The sequence below is a fragment of the Passer domesticus genome, chromosome 8 (genome assembly GCF_036417665.1).
Source record: "Passer domesticus isolate bPasDom1 chromosome 8, bPasDom1.hap1, whole genome shotgun sequence".
Classification (NCBI taxonomy): Eukaryota; Metazoa; Chordata; class Aves; order Passeriformes; family Passeridae; genus Passer; species Passer domesticus.
Genome location: NC_087481.1, coordinates 41,319,592 through 41,345,547, shown reverse-complemented (window position 1 = coordinate 41,345,547; position 25,956 = coordinate 41,319,592). Strand labels below are relative to the sequence as shown.

The 25,956-nt window shown below is 43.1% G+C and overlaps 2 long non-coding RNA genes across 4 annotated transcripts; one reads left to right on the top strand and one right to left on the bottom strand.

Moving 5' to 3' along the window:
* Positions 1–2,979: 2,979 nt before the first annotated feature.
* Positions 2,980–15,117, bottom strand: LOC135305870 (uncharacterized). The gene is made up of 3 exons (XR_010366858.1): positions 14,986–15,117; positions 14,544–14,837; positions 2,980–3,864 (listed from the first exon to the last, which is right to left on the bottom strand). It is a non-coding gene; the product is annotated as an uncharacterized LOC135305870 (long non-coding RNA).
* Positions 14,927–19,389, top strand: LOC135305868 (uncharacterized). Of its 3 annotated transcripts, none has more exons than XR_010366856.1 (4): positions 14,927–15,258; positions 16,603–16,708; positions 18,252–18,583; positions 18,903–19,389. It is a non-coding gene; the product is annotated as an uncharacterized LOC135305868 (long non-coding RNA). The 3 variants fall into 3 exon arrangements; XR_010366855.1 differs by having other exon boundaries at positions 14,936–15,258; positions 18,320–18,583; XR_010366857.1 differs by lacking the exon at positions 18,252–18,583 and having other exon boundaries at positions 15,001–15,258.
* Positions 19,390–25,956: the final 6,567 nt, after the last annotated feature.

The window sequence follows — 25,956 nt, the reverse complement described above, 5'->3', positions numbered from 1 at the left end:
TAGAAAGAATCATTGGGCTTCCCTAGCTATCCAGCTCCCTTTGAGCTGTAAGAGAACTATAAGAACTAAGCCCTTTTTCTTCCTGAAAACCATGTATTTATCTGTGCTTTATAGCTGACACTGAGTAAACAACTGGGAACGATGAAATATTGAGTGGGTTAAATATTTCTCCCCAGCTTGATTGAAAGGGCATTATTTTAAATGTTAATGACTGCAGGAAAACAACCTGGCTTGATTAGCTGTGATTGGGCAGAGAGGTCACCTGGGTCTTCTGACTGGTACATAAAAACTCTGCATATGCTGACTATTAATGGAGAGCAGTATATATTCATTTGCAGGTGGTTTGCCAAGCTGATGCCAGTGAAAATTGTCCTATTAAAAGCTCCTTGAAAGCTGAAAGCACCCAGCTGCTATCAGATGTCAAACAGTATTTAGCAAAGGCCTGTAAAATGACTGGTACAATCAACACCCCCATCATCATAATTGCCTAGCAGCAACCAGTTTGGAGAAGACTCACTCATGCCAAGCATGCTCAATAGAGTACAAAAAGAAACAGTTCCTGACTTAGAAATGTTATCTTCAGTTGTGCTTTCAGTCCTCCTCTTGCCCTGCTGTGGCTCTTAAACCTCCTTGATTGAAAGAGCTGATTGAGTTCTGTTTCTCAATGAAAAAGTTAGTATTGGATGGAAATTTAAGAGACATTGCTCCTCCTTTTATTTTTTTCATAACAGGAACACCACTCAGAATCACAGTGTTAATATCTAAAGACTTAAATATTCAAACCCAGTGTGGTTTGTGTGGGAACACCATAACATTTGTGTGGTATTTCCCATGAAGGGTTGCTTTAAACTGTGAGATCAAAAAGCTGAGTTAAAAATCAGCTTTTAAAAAAGCTGAGTTAAAAATCATCTTTTAAAAATCAAGTTGTCTGAGAATGATGGCAAAAAAATCTCCTCCAAACCACTCTTTTTGGCCACTTTGCCCCAGTGTTGTGTCACCCCCACAGCTCCATACTCCTGTAAAATCCACCATCATAGACAGAAGCTCAGTTGCCACTGAAGTCAGCAGGGTCCCCTGCAGCCCCTCACAGCCAGGATGTGCCCATCACCCATCCCTCCCTGCACCATGCAGAGCACCCCTTGAAGTGAACAGGAGTTTTGCCAAATTAAGATCTGCAGGTTCAAGCCCTGCATGCTGTAAATAATTAGCCTTAAAAACATCCCCACAAAAAAATTCCCTGCCTGAGGACTTGTAAACGCACACAGTAAAAACAATTCTCTTGCTGTCTGTAAAATGTGTTCCTTATTAGAGAACACTCCTGACCCCAAGAGTGCCCACACTGTATTTCTCCCTCTGCCTCTCACTCTTACACGCATGCGCCCATGTGTGCATGTACTTTGTTCTTTTCTAAAGCTGGCAGCTGTAGCAGTAACAGCAGTTGTAGACATTTTGAGTATTTATTCATCCCCCATATGTTGGGAAAGCCTTTGGGGATTCAAAATAAGATCCTTTGCCCTCATAGAAAGAAGAATAAATATATTGAAAAGAATGTTACAAATTTGGCAAACATCACATCTCAACATCAATCCAGACCCTCATCAGAGTCAAGCAAATAACAATGTGCAGATTTTATTAAAAGTACAGGAATAAAAAAACTGTTTCCCACAACTGAGGAACTTGAAGTCAGAAATAAGCAAGCCTGAATTCCAGCTTTGCCTGCAGTAATGAGCTGTTTCTCCCCCAGCAGAGTGCAGATGAGTGTTTGCGTCACCCTGCACTGCACTCCTTTCTCTGAGAGTTGTCAGTTAAAAAATAGATTGTGCTGAACAAAAAAGAAAACATTTCCTTCAGTAGCCAAGAATCCTGATCCTCCTTCTGCCCTGGCTTTACATGTTCTCTAAAGCAAAAACAACATTTTTCTGGATGAATGCTTTTCCATGCAAGGTGCCTTCTGTTCAGTTTCCCACCACACAATGGCTGCTCAGTCTCCACGAAGATGCAACATGGCTTGATTGTAATGATTCCTGATCAGAACTAAAGGCAATTTATCAGCACAATTGGGACACGTAACAAACATATGTAAGTGACCGTGTTCTGGGTGCAGTGAGAACCACAGCCACAGCACCACAGCTCAAAGCATTTTTTGAGGGGAAAGCAAATTGGTTTCAGTGTCATTGGGATTGTAATCACTGAGATCAGGCATAAGAGGGAGACGTGGTCACATAACAGGGCAATCCAGAGTTTAGCTCCATTCTTTCTGCTCTTAAATTTCCCCAAATGAAAATATGGACTAACTACTGGTTCCACTGAGGCTGCTCTCATTTATGCTGAAGGAAACAAAACACTGTCTGGCCTTAGGGGCTTTAACTTTTAAAAGAGGCTTATTAGAATTCAGCCACGAGAGATTAAAAAAAATGGAGTCAAATTCCCTGCTCTTCCAAAAACAAGAAATTCTTCGATTGGTACTGAATGCACAGCATGAACTTTAAGACTTAAAGAGTCAGATTAGGTGATAATAGTGATTCCTGCTTGTCTTAAAATATCTAACATATATGACAAAAGTACAGAAACCAAGGGAAACATTTTAGGAATGATCCTTTCCATAGTTCCTCTATATTCCTTTCTATTTTCTATTTGTTCATTTCATCACTGCTATACTTTGAATGGAATTAAATGTTATGCAGCTCATGAAAGAAATATCACTAAAGCATGGCTCTTGCTAATAATTACCAGCAGAACCCCTAGGCAGATAATGCTTATTTATCAAATGTGACATTGATTTGCATTTTCAACACTTGAAGTGATCTGATCTATGCTGAAACTGGCACCTCTACATTGTCTTTAGAGATGGAGAGTGCTTAGAATCATTCTTCAGACCCTATAAACAAGATCCTTATCCCACAAGAGAATTTCACACAGAATTTTGACTGCATGTTTGAATCAGTTATATTAAATCTGAACACTTTTCAAGCAGTCAGACAAGTTTAAATTCCAGTGGAGCCAAAACATTTTCAGCCATATAACAACCAGGTTTTAGTGCTAATAAATGTCCTTTTCTCCTGTCTACAGGATGTCACTATGAAATGAAACTGCTCCTAAAGAATGTTAACAGAGACATACAATACATTTTACCTCCTTGGACTCCTACAGCTGCAGCAAAGGTAATTCAGGGCTACAGGGCTATATTCCAATCCCTTGTGCTTATAAAGTAATTTTCCTTTGTCCTGAAGACCACACTTGTCTCTAATGAGGTCAAAAACATGACTGGGATGAAGGGACTTATGAGAGCAGATCTCATTTCCACAATAGATGGAACTAGTAATTCTAGGCAGGTTTTGTCTCCTGAGGGCCAAAATCAAAGTGAGAGTCTACAACATTGTAGCAACTACATTCCATAGCTTTTTTCAGCCCCTTGTGTCATTCCAAGCACAGTTCCTCCAACTTTGTTTAAACTTGGGCACAATTCCTGCCATGGAATCACAATTCACCTTTACAGAAGGTTGTTTGCTTGCACCCCTACATCTGTGTATGGGCTCCCAGAAGCCAACAGCTCACACAACTCACAGAGCAAAAAACAAAGACGATGTATAAATTTGCAAATTAGGAGGCCTATTCAGATCAATTTGCACCAAAGTAGATTTTCATCTGTATTCGCTGGGGTTAAACAGATCTACGAACAGGAAACTAAACCTGTGTGTTTAAAATGTGTCACTTACCTACCAAATGCAGCCAAAATTTATTTCCCAGTTTGCTGCCTGTAGCCTCATGCAGTAAGAGAATATTACCTCAGAGTGAATTAATTAGCTTGGCTGAACTTGGTGAGCTGTCAAGAATGCTGCCCCAGATGTATTACTCTTTGTAACCCTACATATGGAGAGTAAACAGAGAGTAATTGTATTGTCTCTTAACAAGGCTCTAAATGCAAATAAAAATCTTGCACCCACCAAAAACATGCAAATTCTACTGATAAGACTATATAAACTTCCAGGTGTAAATTCCTACTAATATACACCACAGGTTCTGAAACATTGATTTTAATGATTGAAATCTTTCAGGCTCAGTTATTTTCCCAAAATCATTTGAAAGTTTGACCAAAATGGTTAAACACCTTCTAAAGAAATAGGATAATAAAAACTTTATCCAAAGGTATTTTCATTATTGAAATAGGGGAGGAAGAGGAGAATTTTTTTTTATTAAATCCAAATGCAGTAAAAGTTTGCATCAAAATAACAAATGGAAATAATTAAAACTCCTCATTGGACACGTGTGTTACAGATCCTACATTTGTTGTACTCTTTTACAGTCAGGCCTTGAGACATATGGGAAAAACAAAGTTAAACCAGTCATGTTAATAAAGCCATGAAGTATAATTGTTTATAGGCATGTAGCCAATATCCACCTGCCATGACCTAGAACTGCACTATGCTCCCAGATAAGAATGTGAACCTTGATTAAGTACAATGAAGACTACAGACAGCTTTGGGGGGAAAAGGAAATCCAGCATTTTTCCTCCTGTTTGAATCTTCAAATTAAATAAAACCATCATAAACTGGGAGAGTGGCTCTTTTCTCTGGCAATGAGAGGGATGGCTGAGATCACTGTGGAATTCATGACCATGTGAGGATAATGAATAGCATGAACAATCCTGGGACTCTGGCTGGATGCAGATCCTCAGCAAGTATTGTCCTCAGAGCCTACAAGCAGCAGGGAAGCAGAGGAAGCAATACAAATAGAATTACAAAACACACAAATATTCTACATAGTTAGCCAGAGGATGGAAGTTATATTGATCTTGATGTCATGAAGTTCTAATTAGCTAATTTGCATGTCACAGTGAGCACTGGAGATTCAGGCAAACACATTCTCAGCAATATTTTTTTTACTCATCGCATGATTTTGCCCTCAGGGGGAAAAGAACTTGACAGCAACTTCAGGCTCTGTATTTAGAGTGCTTGCATACATAACAGGGAGCTGCCTTTGTGTCATCTTCTGTCCTCTTGTATCACCTTGCTGCTGATGAGGGAAGCTCCTTTTAGGAACCACAATGGCCACACTAAGACATAGGCAAGAGTTAAGATGAACATGTGCTGGGAGCAATTAGACAGTGCCGTCAAAAGTGTTTATTAAAGATGGCCCATGGGCCATTTAACTCTCAACCAAAAACTTCTAAGTATGGAGAAATCTCAGATCATTTCCTACTGAATTTATATATCAGATTTCTCCAAGTGCTTTAATGGTCTTGCTGTTGAGACTGGAGTAAGCAGAGGCTAAATTTCCAGTCCATATTTATAACATGTGAAATGTGAGTTTTGCAACACTGAGACACAGACAGATCTTCAATTCAAGAGTTCTGCATCCTAGTCCTCTAAACTTGTCTCATTTCCTTTCTGACATCCTCTTAAGAAAGAGAGCTGTAAACAAGTATAGCATGACAGCTGTTACTGTGGGTTATTTACATCAAAACTTTTTCCTTAGAAATCAAACAACATGCTTAGAAAATGTCTATGTTTTAAATTTTTTTTCTTCAAAACTTTGTAATTTAAAAAATTTAAAGTATTTTCCAAAATGTGTTATTTGAAGAAGTTGGTAGAGCGTGGCATGTATGAGGGAGGCACATAGTAATTCACCAGTTCAGTTGTCTGTTACATGAACCAGCAGCCTGAAGTTCACTGTGCTATTAATTAGCCAGAGTAAGGGGGGAAGGCTGACCCAAACAAAACACCAACTTGTATAACAATATATTTGTGAAGGCCAGGGTGTAAGAGCAAAAGGAAAGGTCATTGAGAAGTGATCTTGCACTTGGCAGAATAACGAGATATTATCAGACAGGTCTCATGGCAGTGGGTTGGGTAGACAGGTAACTCACCAGAAGCTCATGCAGCATCCACACAAGCCAGTAAATCCTGCCAACATTTTGTACAACCATTAGCTCAGGGGCAGCCCCTAAAGGCGCTTTGCTGCTCACAGTGCAGAGCTGGACAGACTGGATGGTATCTCTGAGCCTGCTGAAATCATCCCAGTGTTAGCCAAAGGACCTTCCCATTCTTTAGAAGCACCTAACTTTTCCTCTCTTCCCTTTTTGTCAAGGCGAGAAACCTTTCTTAACACATTCTGATCCTTTGAATAAACAGGTAACACAAGCATGTTTGACTGAAATTCTTGCTGGTGACTTTTGAGTCAATCAAATGAACGAATTTCAGTGGGAAAAGGTACCTTTGTCAGGTCTGGAATGAAACATACCCTAAGAGGAGATGGGATCCAGAATCTTAATCTGAATCTCTGAGATCCTACAAACAAAATTCTATTCTCTAGGAAAAAGATAATTTCCAAGAAAACTTCATTCCAGATTTCCCCATTAAGAAATAATGGCTTCCCTATAGGAAAATTAGAAAAAAAAAATGGGCACAGGCAGGGGGAAGGGTGAGAAAACAAAGACTTGCTTTGTTCCCCATCCTCTAACTGTCCTTAAACTCTAGTCAGTTGGAAAGCAGATAATCTTTTTTATTCTAACTTTGCCAGTTGGAACAAAGCAGTGGAACTGTGTGCAAGAATTACTTTCTGAGCAGAGGTAACACTTCCACATGGAAATGAAATTATTTTTTAAAAAGCTGTTTGAGAGCAACAAAACCTGCAATTACACCCTATTTCATTTCTGGGGAAAAAGTTCATTTTTGACAGAAATCTTTTACTTTCATTTAAAAGGTTTTCTAACCAGCTCTGCCTACAGAAGATAATTTAAATATCTGTTTCACAAATCAGCGTGAGCCTTTCTAGGGCTCATCAATGAGGCACACATTATTTTGTCCAAAGCTATTACCCTTGTCCAAAGCGATTACCCTTATCCAGAGCTTTCTGCCTCAGCTCTCAAGCTGATCAGCTTGCAACTGCCTCATTTTATACTTGAATGCCTCATTTACACCAATGAAAACATGTGAGAGCCATTTGTGTTGGCTCACATCATATTCTGCTCAGCACAAAAGAACCAAGGGCAATCTCACTGCAGGCACAACAATGGCCACTGTGCCTGTGAGCCCCACGGCAGCTCCAGCCTGCTTTATTTACAGCCCCACACACACTCCACCACTGCTGTGGCAGGGAAAACCAGCCCTCCCAGTGGGGCTGTTTTGGTCTCTCCAGCAGGAGAGCAGCAGCAAATCAAACACACAAGATCCTCCTGCTAAAGAGAGAAAGGGCAGCAATCACCACAAAGTCACTCTTCTGCTATGTCTGGGGTGGGAAATAGGCTCTGGGTATTTTCTCTGCAGTTATAAAAAGTCGTAAGCATAAGGATATAAATGGAGCAGTTCATGTGACAATGGACAGAGTTTAAGTGACAAATTCCCAGGGCAGCAAAAATATCAGTTTTTTACTTCCCTAGCCTAAGACCAGATGCTACCCAAAGAAAGTTATGGCAGACCTCTAGCAGTGCAGAGCTGGCCCCAAAGTATTAAATGTGTTAACCACCTAGGAGTCAACAGCAGGGCTGGGAGGTCCTGCCTTCCATCCCTGAATTAATCCACCTATACCCACAAGCTACACAAAAAGCTTAGCTTTAAAGGTCTCAGTTTCAAGCCATGTTGGAGAAGCGCCACGGGCTCAAAGCAGGGGATAGGAAGAATGTGAAAGCAGATGGAGTTTCCTAGGAATAGCTGCTGTTGATATCTCTGGTTGAACGGATGTACCAATAGACTTCTTTTTTCAACTGAAAAAAATTGTTCTTCAGCCAAGATGGGGATTGTAAACTTTGCTTAATTTGGCTCCTGCACATGGTCATGCGACGATTCACTACTCTCCTACTCGCTCTGCTCTGATATCTGCAAGCCCTCAAGCCTTCCTCTGTGGCAGGGCTGGAAAGGAGCACACTACACTGCAGCCTGAAACAGCTCCACACACCAGCCTTTCTCCTTGGTTTGCTCTTTGGTACAAGAGGTCATGTTACAAATGTCTTCTAGTTGTGAGAAATACACAGGAAACACCTAAGGAAAATATCTGTTTCTTTTCTTTTCTTTTCTTTTCTTTTCTTTTCTTTTCTTTTCTTTTCTTTTCTTTTCTTTTCTTTTCTTTTCTTTTCTTTTCTTTTCTTTTCTTTTCTTTTCTTTTCTTTTCTTTTCTTTTCTTTTCTTTTCTTTTCTTTTCTTCAAAGAGGAGGAGGAGGATTATGAAATTGCCCATTTGCAGTGAATATTTTCTGAAAGGTCTTATTTATAATCTACCTCCTTTCATAGCTGATCTGCCAAGAAACTCTCTCAGGAATGCACATTCCTGAGCTTAAGAATCTGCAGTTGATACCTGTGTTGAGACTTATTTTTGGAGGAAACTAAATGGCAGGAACATCCTGGATGGATGCACCAGTGACCTGATTTCATTTCTTCCCTGTGGTGTAAGTCTCATTACTAAACACATCATTACCCTCTGGAACTAATTTCCACAGGAACCTCAGGAGTGGAAGTCAGGAGCTAACTATACACACACACAAATGATGGGAACCACCACAGTCAGACTAGTTGGAAATCACTTCAAAATGCAGAAAATATATGACTGACACTACTCTGGGGAATTAGTCAAGCACCATGTAATAGAAATTAGGATAATGATGTATCCTCTGGTAAAAAAGATCATTTTTAAGACATGAATCCATATGCACAGAGCAATGAAATGAACAGCATACCAGCTGATTCCAGAGCTGATGTAGAATGGGATGTCATCTTTTGGGGCTGCTGAGGGTGAGCTAGGGAGGCAAAGACAAGCAAGAGCTCTGTCTGGTGTTTGACAGGAGTCAGGAAAAGTTAGAAAAGCAAAGGATGTCTCCACAGAGAGAAGACAGTGGTGACATCCAATTGAACTGTGCATTTACACTCATGCCTGAATCAAGCCTCCAGATCTAAATACTGCCAAGTTTTGGAGGGTACCTCCCAAAATCTGTGCTTCTCAAACACCCAATCACATTTGGATGGTGAACTAAAACTTAGATCTGACTTTCCCATGCTATGGGGTGGCCATATAGAAATGCCAGACTCAAATTCTAAGCTTGATCCTCTTGTACAGATTAGATCCCTTAGGGAAAACCAAAGTTTCAGCTTTGTTGCTTATCCTAGCATCTGTACTTTGCACAGAGGCCTAGAAATAACAGCCAGCTTGGCTCCCCCTTGGCACTGCAAGATTTCTGCTAGAGCTAACACTGGAATGCACCCAGAAATGGCCACAAACCAAACCACTAAAGGGCTGCCGCAAGTCTCACAAACCCTGGGTCTGCACCGAGCTAATAGCATCAACATCACTAAAGTTATGCATGATTTGTAGTCTGTAAGTGAGAACAGAAGCTGGCTGTCTGTGCAGAGAAGCTAAATCCCTTTAATTATTAAAACATATCCTACTGCTGTTGAAAATCCCCTTGCCGTTGGAAAAAATACACTAGTAATAAATGTATGCTATACATCAAAGGCCTCTTTTGTAAATACAGTATTCAAGTTTTTTTTCTTTTTTTCTAAAAAAAAATGGTCTAGGCGCCAAATTAATATTTGATATGTTATCTTAGAAACATTTTGGAGTGGCAGATTTATCTGCTGTTTACATTTTTCTTTCTAATACAGCAATGAATAATTCCTGTTGATAATGGGAATTTATTTAATATAAATGGTTGAAGAGTCCTCTTCTGAAACCAGTGGGAAATTTGGCTGGACAGGAAAGACATCATTGGACAGGACAGCAGAAAAACTCAGAGAGTCATTGCTGCAGTCCCAAATGTATTTGAGAGTGTGTCCATGCAAGTTGCCCCATCCTGGCTCTCAGAGGTGAATAAAGCTGCAGCCCCATTTCCAACATGTACAACCTTCTGGTTGTGAAACAGCAAATGTGCAGTTAACTTTTACATATGTTAGGAATTTCTGGCTCATTTCCAAAGGAGCCAATGTCCCATACCAGAATAAACACCAGAGCTAAAAATTTGCTCTTACTCTGGTGAAAACGTGCCTTGGCTTAGATCTGCACAGAGGACTAGGCACAGGCAGCTGGGGTTCCCAGCTCATGTAGGCAGCATTTCTGGCACACAGATCACAGCCACCTCTCCTGGCCCCAAAGTCAAGCTTGGCCTCCTGGATGGCTGCAATTTGGCTGCAGAGACTGAAGAGCTGGTGTGTGCTTAGTCTGCAGCAGTAGGGCCATTGCCTCCCAAACTGCACAGATAATCTGGATTCTGAAGGGGAAACACAATAAGAAAGTTGCCACTTTCTTGAGCTGTGTCTGTCTTACCATGCCCTTGAACCCTCTGCAGGCAGCAGGCAGGTTTTTGTCCCCATGCTCCACCATGGGTTTGCACATTTCATGCCATCGCTTCCTCTGCTGAAAGCCCATTCCTGCACTGCCCATTCTACCCAGGGCTGCTGGCACAGCAGGATGGAGCCACTGGCGTGGCCTGTGTTTCTGCTGCCTCTGCTACCTCCCCACTCCATCCCTGCAGCCCCGGGCACAGAGCCAGGGTCCCACTTTCCCATCTGCAGCACACCACAGAGCCCTGGCTAATGCTGCATTCATGGAATGCTCCATAAGAAAGGCTGTCTAAATAAGCAGTGTGAGCACATCTGCTACCCAGCCCTACCCATTGTTTTCATGGAGGGTTTCAATCAGCAGTTCCCTCCACCCAAATTCAAACTAATGCAAGGATATTGAGTACACATTCCTGCTTGGACTATGTTTTACACTGCAAAGTTGCAGGGCAGAAATTACAGAGCAGCAGGACTGTAGAAGAGAAACGTTCTTGGGCATCCCACAGGCCTTAAGCTCTGCACCTCCTTGTTGGCTTCCAGCCCATCCAGGTCCTCTCAGCACAGGGCACTGACATGGCCTTGATCCAGGGTGTCAAAAGGAAAATGTCATCCTCCTCCACCCTCCCAAACCAGTGATGAATACTCCAGGGCACCATCCTCTAGCCAGGACTTCTAGACTGCTCTGAGTTTTAATCACATGTACTCCGCTCCCTCTACACTTGTGGGACATATCCATGATGCATTTTTTCAGCATGGTTTGCCAGGAAGATCTCTAGCCATCATATCCTTCTCTGCTCCATCCCCTTGCCATGCTAGACTGGCACAAAGGGTCAGATAACTCACCCCACCTGAGATGGATGAACTTGAATGAACTGTATGTGACCACATAGGCTATAAAAAAATAATGGGAAATGATAAATTAATTTGGAGCTCTCCAAATGGTAGATTTCCCATCTAGCTCTATCAGGCAGTGATGTAGCTTTAAGGTAGGGCCGGAATTCTCCTTAAGACACTCAAAACCAAAACATCACTCCTGAAACACCTACCAAGGATCTCCAAGAGCCAGAGGAGGGCACAGGTGCTTCCTCTGCAGCCTATTCAGATAATTGATAGCTGGACACTTCTGGCAGGGTCTTTCTTTTGCTTGTCTCACAGACTCAGTGACTACTTTAGATTGGATGTCACGGCTGATGTTGGGGGAAAAAAGAAAAAAAAGGAAACACATCTTGCAGCATGAGTCTTGCAAAGCACAGCTACCAGTTGCAGGAGAAGCCTGGAAAGGGAACTTCTATCAGGTTTCAGGCATCATGAGTGTATCCCCACAAACTATAAAGCTCAGCTATAAATGTTCCCCACTCAGCCTTTTCCACTTCACACTACAGTTGTTACTCACAAAAATCTACTACTCCCTGCCTGATCAGATCTGCAGATGAGGAAACCCTCCTATGTGTCTTTGCCAAGTGTTTGTACAGTTCCTGTCCCTGAATTTCCAAGTCATTCAGGCAACTCTTATATCAATCTATAATAAATCCAGTTTTAGTTGGCAGGGCTTTGCAAGCACTCCATGAGCTTTCCTGATACTCATGGGGCTGAACTGAAAGAAAAGCCACAATCTGAGAAGAAGAAACAAATTCAGGGACTGCTTTTGGGTAGCTGAGAGAGCAGGATCTATTTTGGGAGTAACTCAATGAGAAATTTGTTTATGAGACTCTGGGGAGGAATAGAAGTTATGTGTTATAAACCAAAATAGGTCCTTTACCCTCTTCCTAAATACAGAGTACTTGAAGACAGCTTTAGGGTGGAAACACATGCAATCCTTGGAGACAAACCACAGGAACAAAAGCAAAAAGAAAACCAGAGCTCTGCCCACCCACCCACCCCTGTAGCAATGTCCCTCTGTGGATACCTGGCACGCCAGGTTAGGAGAGACTTTGGGCAGGGAAGGAGCTGGGCAGTGCAGATACTGCTGTGGGCTGAAATACAGACCTACAGGGTGGAGATTCAAGCAGAGGCAGCTGGTTCCTTTGCTCCCAGGGTCCGTGACTCCATGGTGGCTGGGCCCAGCTGCCTCCAGCCCTCCCAGAGATGTGTGCAGGGACAGCTGCACGGCTCCGCCTGCATCATCAGGCCATGAGCTTTTTGGCAGGCAGACTGCGCCAGATTTATGATGCCAAATATTTACCACAGAGAATACAGTGAGGTCTTCGTGAGAGAACCACTGGCTGAATGTTTCACTGAGGTTTCCATAAGGCCTGGGTCATCAGCTTTGTTATTGCATTTGAAGCCTTACAAAGCAACAAAACTGGGAATCCAAAGTATTCTACCACTTGGGGTCTATACACACTTACATATTCTGCTTCATATTATTGAGAGTAAAGAGACTTCAAGGCTAAACTCTCGTATTCTAGACGAGACCATATCTTTAAAGGAGCTTCACAGATACTGAAAAAAATAGGCTAAATAGGTTAAAAAAATAAAAAGATAACATTTTCTTTAAATATTCTAATGACAATATTTAAAATTAAATATCTCATTTTGAAAATGCTGAAACATTTCATGTTGACTGTTTTAATTATATTTAGGTCAGAGTTTATTTTCAAAATGGAAATTTTCATTTAAAAGAACCTACACTTGCAATTAAATAAAAAGGTGAAAATGTTTTCATATGGCAAATTAAGTCAAGAGCAATTGTGTTGCAGATAGATCTAAATTTTGATGTAATGAAAATATATCCTTTTTTTTCCCAGTGTGTCTGTTTTCTACCCTCAATAACTGCTTGGCTAAGTAATGGCATCAAAAAAACACTTGCTGCTCCAGCCCTTGGGGATATTCATCCTCCAGCTATCAGTGAGGTTCATTCTCTAAAGAGGTCACAGATGCTTCACAGAGTGAGGTCACAGCAGGCCCTTGTGAAGACCTGAGGATGTCCCAGCTCACTGCTCTCACAATATACTGTACTCAATCTTCTGTCTTTTCCACCCCTGCTTGTCCCAAGAGTAAGCATAGCTATGGAAGGGAAATACTGTAGATATGCAGAACACTGTGAAGGCCCTGGTGGAATACTGGAATGGTCCCCAGTTGTAACAAGGTTTCCTTTCCATTGCACTAGTTCTATCAATGACTACAGCTCAGGAAGAGCAGCAGCTGGACACCCTCCAAGTCTGCCGCACAGAGCACCAAGATGCTGATTACAATGGAAAGGGCTCCTCTTGGCCTCTCCTTCAGCAGGACAGAGGCATCTGTGTGAAGGATCACACAGAAGGGTCTTACAGTCCCAGAACTGGAGGAGTTTGCACTCTGAAGTCCCTCTTCAGGCCCATCAATTACCCTTCATTAAAGGGGTGATGATTCTCCACAAAATCTGATCTGCCTCTCAGGAAAAGCAGAGCTGCAGCAGATCTCTCCAGAATACATTTCCACTCTGCTGTTTCATATAGCCCCACACAACCAACATGTAAAATTAAGGATTTAGCCAGCCCAGGAGCAGGCAACCTGGAGACTGTTCCTGCCTAGGCACTAGCATGACATCTGAAGGCACTCTTTGTGTGCAAGTTGCCAGTCAGTTTGATTCTCAGATTCCAGCTGGATTCATAGGGCAGGTCAGCATCTTCCCAGTAAGGGGGATGCATGTGAATTTGGCTTTCTGTGCAATAGTAACCAAGGCACAGTTTCACTGTCTCACTTTTCAAAGCAGAACCACACTTAACCAGCAGATACTCAAGGTTGGGAGCAGGAAACTAACTGAAAGCAACCCTAATATCCTAATTATGGGCTGCTGGCTTTCCCAGCTGGAATAGGCACATAAGGCCCTGCAGGAAGACCAGCCACCCCACACACAGGGAGCTTGTCAGTAAGGGCCAGCTGGTGCCGGGGCCTGCCAATCCTGCTGTCATTCCTGGGCTGTGTTACAGAAGGCAGTCTCTGTCTGTGTCTGTGCGCACTCTGTGCTGGGCTTCTGGCAAGTTACCAGTTGAAGTCATGGTGGGAAAGCCTGAAATTCTTCCTTTCCATCTACATTTCCTTTTCAGTTTCTCATGCTCTCCAGACAGTCACTCCTACAGCTTTCCTTCCCTCTCGCCCCGACCTGCTCACCACCCCGGCGAGGTGGTGACGGCGTTCTGCCAGATCCGCTGAACCTGAGAGCGTCCCCATCTTGCCCAGAAATCACCCGGGGAGGGAAGCAGCATTTATCACCACTCCGTCCTCTGCTGCCAGACACTCTTGCCATTAAGATGTCAAAACAGGTTTCTCTCTGGAAATGCAACAGCCCTGCAGACTTACCCTTGCCAGCAGCAGCCCCAGTTGGACATCTGTTCCCTTTCAACCTCACACGTGCACTTAAAATGCCGGTACTGTCCACTTCTTTGGGGGATTAGGCTCCTATTAAAGCTGCCTTCTGCATGATTCATTGTTATCTCCTGGTGTTGATCTGATTTATGGATTGGCCTGTGTTAATTAAGGTCATAAAATTGGGAGTGGGAAAAGGCTTCCAGCACTGTGATGCTGTTTAATGTTGGGTCATTTTCCAGTGCCTATGTTATTTTTCAGGAGATGGGAGAGAGCACATCTGATGTCCTGTGGTCAGAAATGAGATTTTAGTGGGATGAGCCCTTGCTGTCATATCAGTCTTGGGAGAGGAGACGAGTCAGTGCAAAGGTGAAAGCACCTCTGTTCAGCACTGATTCACAGACTCCAATGAAATCATAGCCCAAGCTGTTATTACCCAGATTTGGTTTGTGTCTACAGCCCCATGTGAGCCCCATTCTGCTAAGCACGACACAGCATTTTGTAAAGATGATCCCTGCACCACAAAATCTTGCTGAGAACTCTGCCATGGGCATGTGGCACTCTTCTCTGTGACTTCAGCAAAACAAAGACAGACCTGAGCACACCTTGTTCAGCTCAAGAATCCAGCAACATAACTCTGGCCAAACACTGCTCTCTGCAGGTTGTTGCTGTCTCCCAGGTCACACAGAGCTCCAAGCCACTGTGGCAGGTCTGTGACTCCTTCCTGAGCCACAACTGGCTCAAGCTGGCAATTTATTTCTCTGCTTCACTTTCCTCTTCCAGCCAATTGCATTACAAGAGTCCCGTGAACTGGCTCAGTAATTCACTTCTTGTAGCAATTTTAGCAACCAGGAACTTTATAAGTATATGCTTATTACACATTTATTTTAACATCAGTGTTGGTCACTGTAAAGCTGCTATGGGTCCACCATCAACAATAGCAAAACAGTTTGCTTGATGCAAACATGATGATATATATATATATATATATATATATATATATATATATATGTTTTCAGTGCTAGTCAAAAATATTTATGTCCTATAAATTAAAATCAGAGACTGGGCTAAATATTTCTATCTGGAAGTTTAATTTAAATTTAAAAAATCAAAATCAACATTAAAATATACTTAATTCCTCTGTTAAGAATTTGAAGACTTTATTATTATCCAAGTAGGAAAAAACTAAACATCATAAATTCTTCATCACATAAAGTCTTTGCTTAAAGACTGCATATCTTTAATGTCTTTTTAAAAAGAAAAAAAAAGGTACAATTTATAGCCTGGTTGAAGGAATTTCTGGGCGAGCTTCTGTGACCTTTGTTATGTATGAGGTCAGATCGATTATCATAATGGTCCCTTCTGGCAATGAGCTATGAATCTGTTAATTTTAGCTCAATATCCTCTTTCTCCAGGGGAGTAAGCTAACTGAAATTATATCACATTTTCCACTTAGGACTAAAGACACACACACAGTCCCTGCAGTTGAGCAGGCACATGCTGCTGTTCCATCACACACTAACTTCTGTGTGCCTCTGAACATTCATTCAGACAGTTGATAAGCCACATTGTTCTCCTCGGATCATGAATTATTACCAATATCCCCGATGACCAAAATCAAGCTGAGATAGCCTTTCTGCTCCACCCTCCAAAAACTGGGACATTTTAAAACAATTCAAATATTCATCTTCCTTCTGACGTAAATGTTTAAGTTCCTGTTTTGGAGTTCCCCTTGTATTCTATTCTATTTTATGTGTTATCATGGCCCATTTATGTGTTTTAAGTGGACCTGAAATTCTCTCAGTCTCCGCATTCCCATAGGTGGGGCTTTACACCAGAGTAAACAGATCCTGTGATACTTCACCATGATGCAGAGAGCTCTGCAGTTGTAGGGCAATATCAGAAGGCAAACTGAACAATTTCACAGTTAAGCAAGCCAGTGTGTTTTACAGCACCAAGGCCTCTTGGTGGCCAAGGAAAAGCCACAAACTTAATTTCCAGATCCAGCTGTTCACATGATACAATGTTTAAAAAAGGTTCTTTTTCAACACAGATAATCCACCCGCAGTTAACTGAGAGCTGACTATTCCACTTTGGGCTGCTTAAATTGAAACGAAAACACCTTGTCCTGGCCAGCTGGGCACAGCATTCTGCTCCAGGTCAGTTCAGTGCTCCTGTGCCTGTGGCCCTGGTGCCTCCCAGCCACTGCAGAAAGTGGGGTGCACACCTAAATGCTTTGCAGACTGCACCCCTTATCTGCTTTGAGACTTTTCCTTCCACATTTTTCCTAACATTCTATGGGAAACAAATGAGTTATCTGGTCTCTTTCTCCTAACTTGGAACGAAAACCAATAGCAATATATTCAGATTTCCCTTGAGAAAAAACATCCCATTTTTACACAGTGTCTATCCAAGATGTTGAACTTGGATAGAGGAAAGTTTTGGTGAAAGCAGAGAGGAGGTTCTTAGCCCAGGAAAAATTATATAATATTTAATCCTGATCAGTTCCCCAATCCACTCTTCCATGGGGACATCCAAAGGGCTGTGTTGGTACAAAGGAAAGGGAGAAGGAAGAAATGTTTGGGACAGAAAACAGTGGCATGCAGCCAGGGCAACTTAATCCAGATCTCAGGGAACTACAGCCTCAGAAAGGAAAGGTCAAAATGGGGTTTACAGCAGAAATGCAGACACAATATAATGATGGGGAGACAATCTGCTCTCCATAATATTCCTGTTATCCTAAGCAAACAGTAGAGGAGAATGAAAAGTACCACAGGGCTGTTCTGTTGTGTTTGTGTAAGAATGCCATTTTAATTCATTTTCACCAGTGCCTCTAAGTCAATACCTCTTTAGAGCTACATTCTCACGTGAAATCTATATCCCAGCAACTGGAATCAAGACTGCCCCAGGTCAGACACCTGTAAAGCTGAACTGCAACAGGAAAAAATGGCACTTTGTATTAACAGGCAAGAGACAATTCAGAGTCACAGTTTTCCTATTGGACCTTCAGAAAGCAGAAAGACTCATCACACGATTACAAATGTCCTCGTTATTACACAGCTTCTCTTGAACCTTCCCCCTCCACTTCATACCCCCTATCTTCATACCCACTTGTAGAGAGGCAACTCAAGGAGCCAGATTACAGGGAAAATGGGGATAGAACAGATCCATGCCAAATCTGTCTGCAAACAAACACTTGTGTAGATTTAGTTAGTTTTTAAAGACTTGGACTCCAGATTTTTTGCCTCTTCCAGACTTTGGTCTCCCAGATTTGTCTAGAGAGACTCCTGTGAATTTGTCACTGAATTCTACTCTCAGACAGGGGATTGGGAGAAAGAGAAAGCCTGGTCATTGCAGTTTATGCTAATACAGAACCTGTAGATGTCCTCAACTACAAGTAAAAACTTGCTTTTTCTCCAAAAAGCACAGCTGATTCTTTTTGAAATGCAAATTATGCTGTGAGTACCTAACCCCCTTCATTCCAGCCCAGCAACAAACCCTTAGAGAATGCTTTTCTATGTATCCACAATCCCTGGGTGCTTCACCAGCTGAAGCTAAAAATGCAGATAATAACCTTAGTGAGGTGTCTGTAAATCCTCCACCACCCTGATGCCTGTGGTGAGAGCTGGAAGACTCAGAAGCAGCTGCTCATGGGTTGGGGTGACTGATTTGTCCTCACCTCTCCCTTCACTGTTCCCTCAGAGGCTGCTGCCACTGCAGCCTGGGTGGCTCAAACCCTTGTGAAACCGTGCCTGCCTGGTGTCTTAAAGGCCTCACCAGATGTGCTGGAAACAGCCTCCAAGAGAGGGATGACACAAACAGCTGAGGACAGCGGTGTCCATTCCAGCTGCATCCATGGGTGCCTGTGACTCAACACCCTGAAGCTCTTCAGCTCTGCTCAGAAGCCAAGGTCTCCCAGCAGACAGCTCACCAGTGTGTGACTTGGAAGAAAATCAAGCACCAGCAAATCAGGCTTTGAGAATGCCCTCAGGAAGGGCAGCCCAGGGAAGTGCCAGGGACACCCTCCTTGTCCTGTAGGTTCCAGCAAACAGCTAATTCTGTGCAGGAGGCAGCTGCGGGGGAGGGAGATGTTGGTGCTCTGCATGTCTCTGATGCAGCTGCAGCCTTGAGGGTGTCTTCTGCAGCAGCCAACTGCTAGGAATTTTCAAGTAATTATGCTATGATTTACAAGAGACTTACTAATTGCCTGGAAATGCTAAAGAATTATAGATCCTGAGATGTAAAATATCTACCAAACTTAAGCAAAATTGCTGTATATTAAATAAGCTGAAGACCTATTATTTTCCCCATTCTAAGTGCCTCTTAATTGAAATCCCTGATTGTTTTTTCCAGGCCTTTCTCCAGCCCACGACCCAAAGATTAGTGATGCATGTAGGAAAGTGTTGCAACGATGTGTGGTAGGGAATGCCCATGATTATTTCACCAATTGCCTCTGTGGTCTGGTCTTTTTATTGAAGCAAAAGGGTCTTGCCAGACTTAATTGAAGTTAAATAAGATGAAATTTTTCCAGGGGCCTCTCTCCACAAATTACAAATCATATACATGACACTCAATTTTGCAGCCCATAATCACATTAGCAATGCCACTGAAGTGAACAGAGCTCCTTGGGTGAGTAAGAGTTACTTGCACAAAAACCTATTTCAGATTTGGTTACAACCTAAATTGGATTCACTCCAAGCTGGAAGTTTCATATGCCCTAGCCTTGTTCATGATTTTGGGGCAAAGTTCATCCTTTTAAGAAATTATGCCAACTGCACATCAGATGAGTGTGGGGTTTTCTATTTAAAGAGTGAAGTGTTTCTAACAATTTAATTCCACTGATGCTTTATGACTATAATTCCAGATACTGTTTTTGCAGCTGGCTGCTTAGAAGTGAAATAAACCCAAAGCAGCTCTGTAAGAGTGAGCCTTTTAATCTGCACTGAATGGCAGGAGGGCACACCTCTGTGAGACACTCTAGGAGACATAAATGCTGAAGAGGACAGGACAGAGCCAGTCTGGCATCAAATACTGTTTAATGTAGTTCAAATCTATAGAAATTACTGTAATGGGGTGTTCAAGCTGAGCAGAAAGTTGAGTGCCTTGTTTCCAATGTGGCTTTTGGAGAGCAGTGTGTCTTAGGACCAGAGGTGAAAAGCTTCAAGCAGAAGCTGTACCTTCTGTAGGCAGGACAGGGCCTGTGGCACACTGTGGCCTGACACAGAGAGGCCATTCACACCCAGGAGACAAGGCACAGCATTTCAGCTCCTAATGGATGCACTCATCTGCTGATCCCCTGGGCTCCTCTGGGGCCCTGGCAGCCCAGCAGCCCCAGCAGCCCTCCCCTCCACACCACTGCACAGCCACACGAGCAGGGGCTCCACTGGGAGCCATCAACTAGTTTCCTTGGGGTCCTTTTGTTCCTAGACAATGCTGAAATCACTTCAGCCATTGTGGCCAACACCAGTGACTGCATAGCTCTCCAGAAACAAACCCACAAGGTTTGACTTGAGCCACAGAGCTGGTCTGCACAATGAATGTCTGCACCACACATAGCTACAACACGTCAGAACTGAAGGGCTCCTGGAGACACACAAAACTGTCCCCTCCTCACACAGACATTTGACTTTTGATCTTAATTCACATTCTTCTGGGATGGAGCTGATTGCTCTCTGAGGGAGAATCCCAGCACCAGCTCACTCTGAACCAGGCCCCCATAGCATGGTCTCTTTCACCATGAATTACACATTATGCTATGATTTTGACATTCCCTGTTGCTTTGCCATGACATTTTATCTGAGGTGCCCTGGCCTTCAAAAGAAAAGGGCTTTCTCTACCACAGAGATGTCCAGAATGGTTAGGTGGAGCTTCCAGAAAATGTACTACCAGAAATATCCTTCCCACACCCCAAATATCCTCCATAATACTGCAGGCAATAAGTAAAAGTTTGCTTCCTCTGAAAGATCTTTGAAAGTCCTCTGGGACTACAGTACAGATCAGGACAATATAAGACTTTGGGATCACAAGGGCGGGAAACAATGAAACAATGTTTTATTTTTTATTATTTTTAATAAAATGTATTCCATATTGAATTTCAATACTTCTATGAGACTTCTCTTCAGTCACTCATGGCCCTTAGAACACCCTCTTCACCTTCCCTGGGGGCACCTGACATTTTTAACATCAGCAAATTTGAATGTGATTTATACAGCTTCTTAAATATAGCCCTTACCTAGTTATAAAATGGTGCCCCAATTCTTTTATATACAATAACCATTGTGCTTACGATGACTTAAGCCATGTGTATTTTTTAAAAGAATTATATTTACATGGAATGTTTAAGAAAAGAATTTTCCAGATTCCGGAAGTAGAACCTCCTTCAGAACAGGAAGGAAATAATTAATTTTTACCTTAAAATCCAACCAGTGTAATGGTCTGTTATCCAGTGGGAAAAGTGTGAGAGAGTTTCTTTTCAGCTTAATGAGGTGGATGTTTATATTAAGAGATTGTTCTGAAACTCTGGTGCCACCAGCAAGCAAATAACAGTACTCAGATCATACTTCAATCTCAAAACATTTTAGAGATGAAGTCATTAACATTTTGGAATGGGGAGGGGGGGACACATGAGGCACAATGAAAGGCAGGTGACTTGCTCAAAGCCACCTCAGAGGTCCTCAGCAAAGCTGACCTCTTTGAGCACTGAACTCCAGCCCCTCTCTTCTGCTGATCTCCATGACTCCTTCCTTATTCCTATAGCCTCAGTCACAAAGTCTTTTTCTGTAGTGGTTAGTTCCTCCTCAGCAGGCAGGACCCTAGGGAGGCACTATGTCATACTGTCACATTCTAGAATGCCCTGTCTTGGATTTTTAGCTCACTACAAGGAGATTTGAGAATTGACAGTAACCCAGAACTTTACAGAATTTGGAAAGTCCTATTTAGAAATTAAGAGAAGACAATAAAAAAATCTGCAGCCTTGCAGATCAAGACACTGTATATTCACATCTGTTCATGTCTTCCACATGACCCCAATTCTGGAAATGTCCAACATGGATGTGCAGGGATTTGAGGAGCTCTGACTAGCAAGTGTGTTTTCTCAAATAATTTCTGAATAACTCTTCTGGCAAAGCTGCAGTGCCAAACTGTATCACAAACCAAGAGCAAAACCCCATTCCTCTTCAAACCTACAGGGTTCTGTGTAACATTTGGGGATTTGTACCACCTCAAGCATCTTCTTTTGTACAATAAACTTTTAAGCACTTATTTTGACACGTGTGAGTAGCATGACACCAACACTGATATCCTGGTCATGTAACGATTAGGGAAGTGCTGTCTAGTCCATTCCACATTCCTGCTGGTGATTCAGTTCCCTTTGTACCCTGCTTTGCTGCACAACCTTGACAATAAATAGGCTGCCCTGCTGTGTCCCAGTGGTGGGGCTGCCTTTCAACAGTAAAAGTAATGTGAAAGTAATTCCTGAACATAATAGTTTTCTGTTATTTTCAGGCTTCAAAGCACTTTGAGGTCCCTCAGAAGCTGGGAAGATATTACTACTTCTATAGAATATTACTCCTTCTACAGACATGCATGTACCCCTAGGACCCAAAGGCAAACACGGGGGAACTTAAGTCCTAGAGCTAAACTCCAGCTGCATTCATCACCTCATCTGTTATTTGATGGACTTTTGCCAGTGGGCATTGTCAACAGGAAAAAAAAATAGAGGGGAAAAAACCCAAACAACTTTCCAGCTAGTATTTTAAGGCTGTGAGTAACACACCATTTCCAAGAAAGGAGAAATATAGATTTTTTGAGTGTGTATCCTGTCTTTAGTTGGCTATGGGGAAAGTATGCTACTGTATGACTGGTCTTCCAGGATGAGCAATGCATTAACAAGTCAGGAGAGCTGGGAGAGGGGACAGCTGCAGCCCCTTGAGCCACCTCTTTGCATTTGACAAATCCACCCTTCATGAGAATACAGAAAAAAGATAACTACTGGGAGAGAAGATTTGATACTGGGGTCTCCATCACATCCACCTGTCAATGACTTCAAAGGCTCTCCAGATAACATCAGTGAGAACAAACTCCAGGCTGGCACTGACCCAACCCTGTGGGACACTGTGTGTGCCTCCACTAACTCCCATCCACCTTGCAGAAATGGTCTGCACAGCCCTGATCCTTAATTTCACCTCTCAGACATCACTTTTAGAGAAGTCTGTCCTTGTCTTAAGAGCAAATTTAACACTAAAACCCAAACACATTCTTGAATGCTTGTATTCCCTAAAACAGCACCTTCCCAACCTTTTCTATCCCTCACTTGCTTTATTTACTCACACTTTGTCCCTTCATGACAGGGAACAGACTGTGTTGAATCTGGTGGCTGGCAATGTGTGTCTGCAGTGAGGCACAATCAGGTGCCTGTATTCTGATCTGCACGAGATCAGGACAGCAAAACTGTGTGCCCTGGATCTTCTGTACAAGGATGTATAAGGCCTTGGGATTTGCGTTTCTGGAGCAAATATATTTCTGTTTCTGGTTTCTGCAAAATGAGATGTTGGTACTGGGTGTGTAGCCAAATCAGGAATTGGAAGCCCATACCCTTGTTAAAATTCCTCTGTGGGATAACAGCAATCAGAGCTGGACCCCAGCATGCCACAGGCCAGCAGCTGTAGAGGTTAGCTAACCTGTATCCTGCATCCTTCTAACATCTGTCATTCAGTGCCCAAAAGATTCACCTTCCATAGGAACACACAGAATTTGCACATTTACCAGTGCTTACTGTTGGGCTTCAAGAGGCAAAGCACCTCCAGCATTTGCTCCTCAAAGGATCAGAGCTGCAGATCCTCTTGCAGTGATTCAGAGCAACTTCAACCATTTCAGCTTGAAGCTCTGCAAAAAATTAGCACAAGACATACCAGTGTATGACTGGACACTGATTCAGAGTTTTTGTCTGATTTCGCTGGCCGTTCTTAGGAAAAAGGAGGAAAGGGGGAAGGGAGAGCTGGATTCAAGTCAAAGTCATTAATATCCTTCTACTTGAAGAATGAGCCCAGGGAGAAGAAGCAAGGTCAAATGTACATTGAAGTAGTGAGATACAATAGCCACCAGGCACAGCTGAAGTCACAAAGCAATACTTTTGTCTTCTTTTCCCCCCCTCTGAACTCAAAAATTCTTTCCTAAGCAAAATTAAGTATTGGGGCAGAGAGAAATCCATATTTATGATCCTTGATTCCAAGGCAGAGTGAAGCAGAGTGCAGGGTAGAGCTGGCTGAAAAAGAGCTGTTCTGGGCCTCAGAGATGTCATCAATCCTGTGCCACAGAGTGTGTGCCCTCTGTTAAAGCTCCATGAGTGCTGTTACAAGTGTGGCCACCTCTGGGCAACTTGTGAGCTGCAGAGAATCCTTAAGCAGTAGAAAGTGAGATGTTCAGGATCTCTGAACCAAGCTACTGTACTTGTCCTACACTTGGGAGAGAGGGTACACTTGGTAAATGGAGACAGTTCAAAAATGAGGAATTCTCCTAAAAGCTGCTCCTCATAACCTGTTAACTAAACCAAGAACCCCTTTCCCATACCACTGCCTAGATCTGACTTGTTGTGAAACCACTGGGAAGAATGTCTGCACTTCCACTGGCACGTCCCTGAGAAACCCTTGTGAAATGTATACCTGCATTTTTCACAACTCTGGGAGGGACATCTGGTGGTCAGGGCAGGGAAGAGAGGCTCACAGACCATGCCCCAGCTTGTCCAGTTCTGAGCATGCCTGCTCTGCTTCAGGGGCTTTGGCTTCTCCAGCTGCACATTGATACAGCATTTCCCAAACTTCCAGGGGGTCCTGTTATGTCAGAGAAAGGCCTGGAGATTCTTGGCTGGACACTCTGCTGTGAGCTACAGCCCAGATTCCACCCACTCAGCTCAGCCAGACCAGGAGGGGATCAAATTGTCATCTCAACATCTGGTTTGAATCCAGCGAGAGAGATGCTGTGGTGTCACACACACGCACACACATACACACACACTCTAGGGCTTACAAGTGTCAGGCTGTGGTGACATCCCAGCGGTTTCAGAAGGTGGAGGTGTGAGTGAAGAGAAAATCTGGCTGTCCATCAACTCCCAACTACTTTTTACTTGGCTTTCCTTAATAGTATGTACAGAAAGTAATAGCAAGCAATGCCAGCATTAATGCCTTTATCTCCTCAGCATCCCTAAGAGGCAGGGGAGTGTTCTCAGGCTCACTCTACAGCTGGAGAACCAAAGGCCAAGGGTAGCCAAAGTGAATCAACCCAAATCCTGGGCAGGCCAGAGGCAGAGTGAGGAGGCAAATGCAGGTCCTCCACCACTCAGCACAGCCTGCTTGCTGACTCCACGCTTACTGACTCTGGAGCCTGGCAGTGTTCAGAGCAAAGCTACAGCCCAGTATAAATACTGTAACAGCTTAATTCCCCAAGCTTTGTGTAAAGAGGTGTCTCAGCCAGGGGACACACTCAGATGCCTCAACAGGAGAGCTTTGTGTTGTCACCAAGTACAATGATGAATTACCTGCTAGAAGGCAGATTTCATCCTGCACGGCAGATGGGGAACAAGCCATAAAGACAGCTCACAGGAGTATGGAGCAGAGCAGGGCTGGGTCCTCCTGCTGAACAGGCACATTGCATCACCTGCCACAAGGTCCTGGCCCCAAACTGAGCATTTTGAGGGGAAGCCAAAGAGGAGAGTGGAAGTGGATGGGAAGGTACAGAAAATGGCAGGACTTCATGCAATATAAGCGAACACATTTGGAATGAAAATGCAGCTCTAATCAAATGGAACTCTGAATTTCCTCCTAGACATGGGGTATTAAAAATAATCCCAGGTGAATTTTAGTCACCTCTCTCACAGCATCTCCAAGCTGCTTCAAAAATAAACAGCTCTGTCTGGGTGGAACTGCAACCATGCATGACTTTGGGCTCCTAACCTGAGTGCAGGAATGGTGACTAGAGTTTCCCTGGTCCACCTGCCCAGGAGGATCTGCCACATACAGTTTGTGACTGCAATGCCAAAAGCCAGGTGAAAGGAAACACAAGGAGAAGGGCTGTCCCATGTTTTAAGAAGATTTGGCATAAGGTATATGCATTCCATTGTCTATGGACTCATTTTACCCTCAAGCTCCACAAACCTGGGACAAATGTTTAACAGGAGAGCATGGTTTTCTTATGGAGCCAAAGACAGCACAGGCTGCAGGCTCACTGGAAGACCCAGGACATCTCAATGACCATGTTTAACTACAAACACTTGTCACAGAATTTTCACCTCTCCTCTGGTGGAGGAGAGCCACAAACCTGGAATCATGGGAGTTAGGGAACCCAAAACCGAGGCTTTATGGCTGCCATGGAATAGGACACAGTTTTGGGTGCAAAACAGTTCCTGACTGGCTCT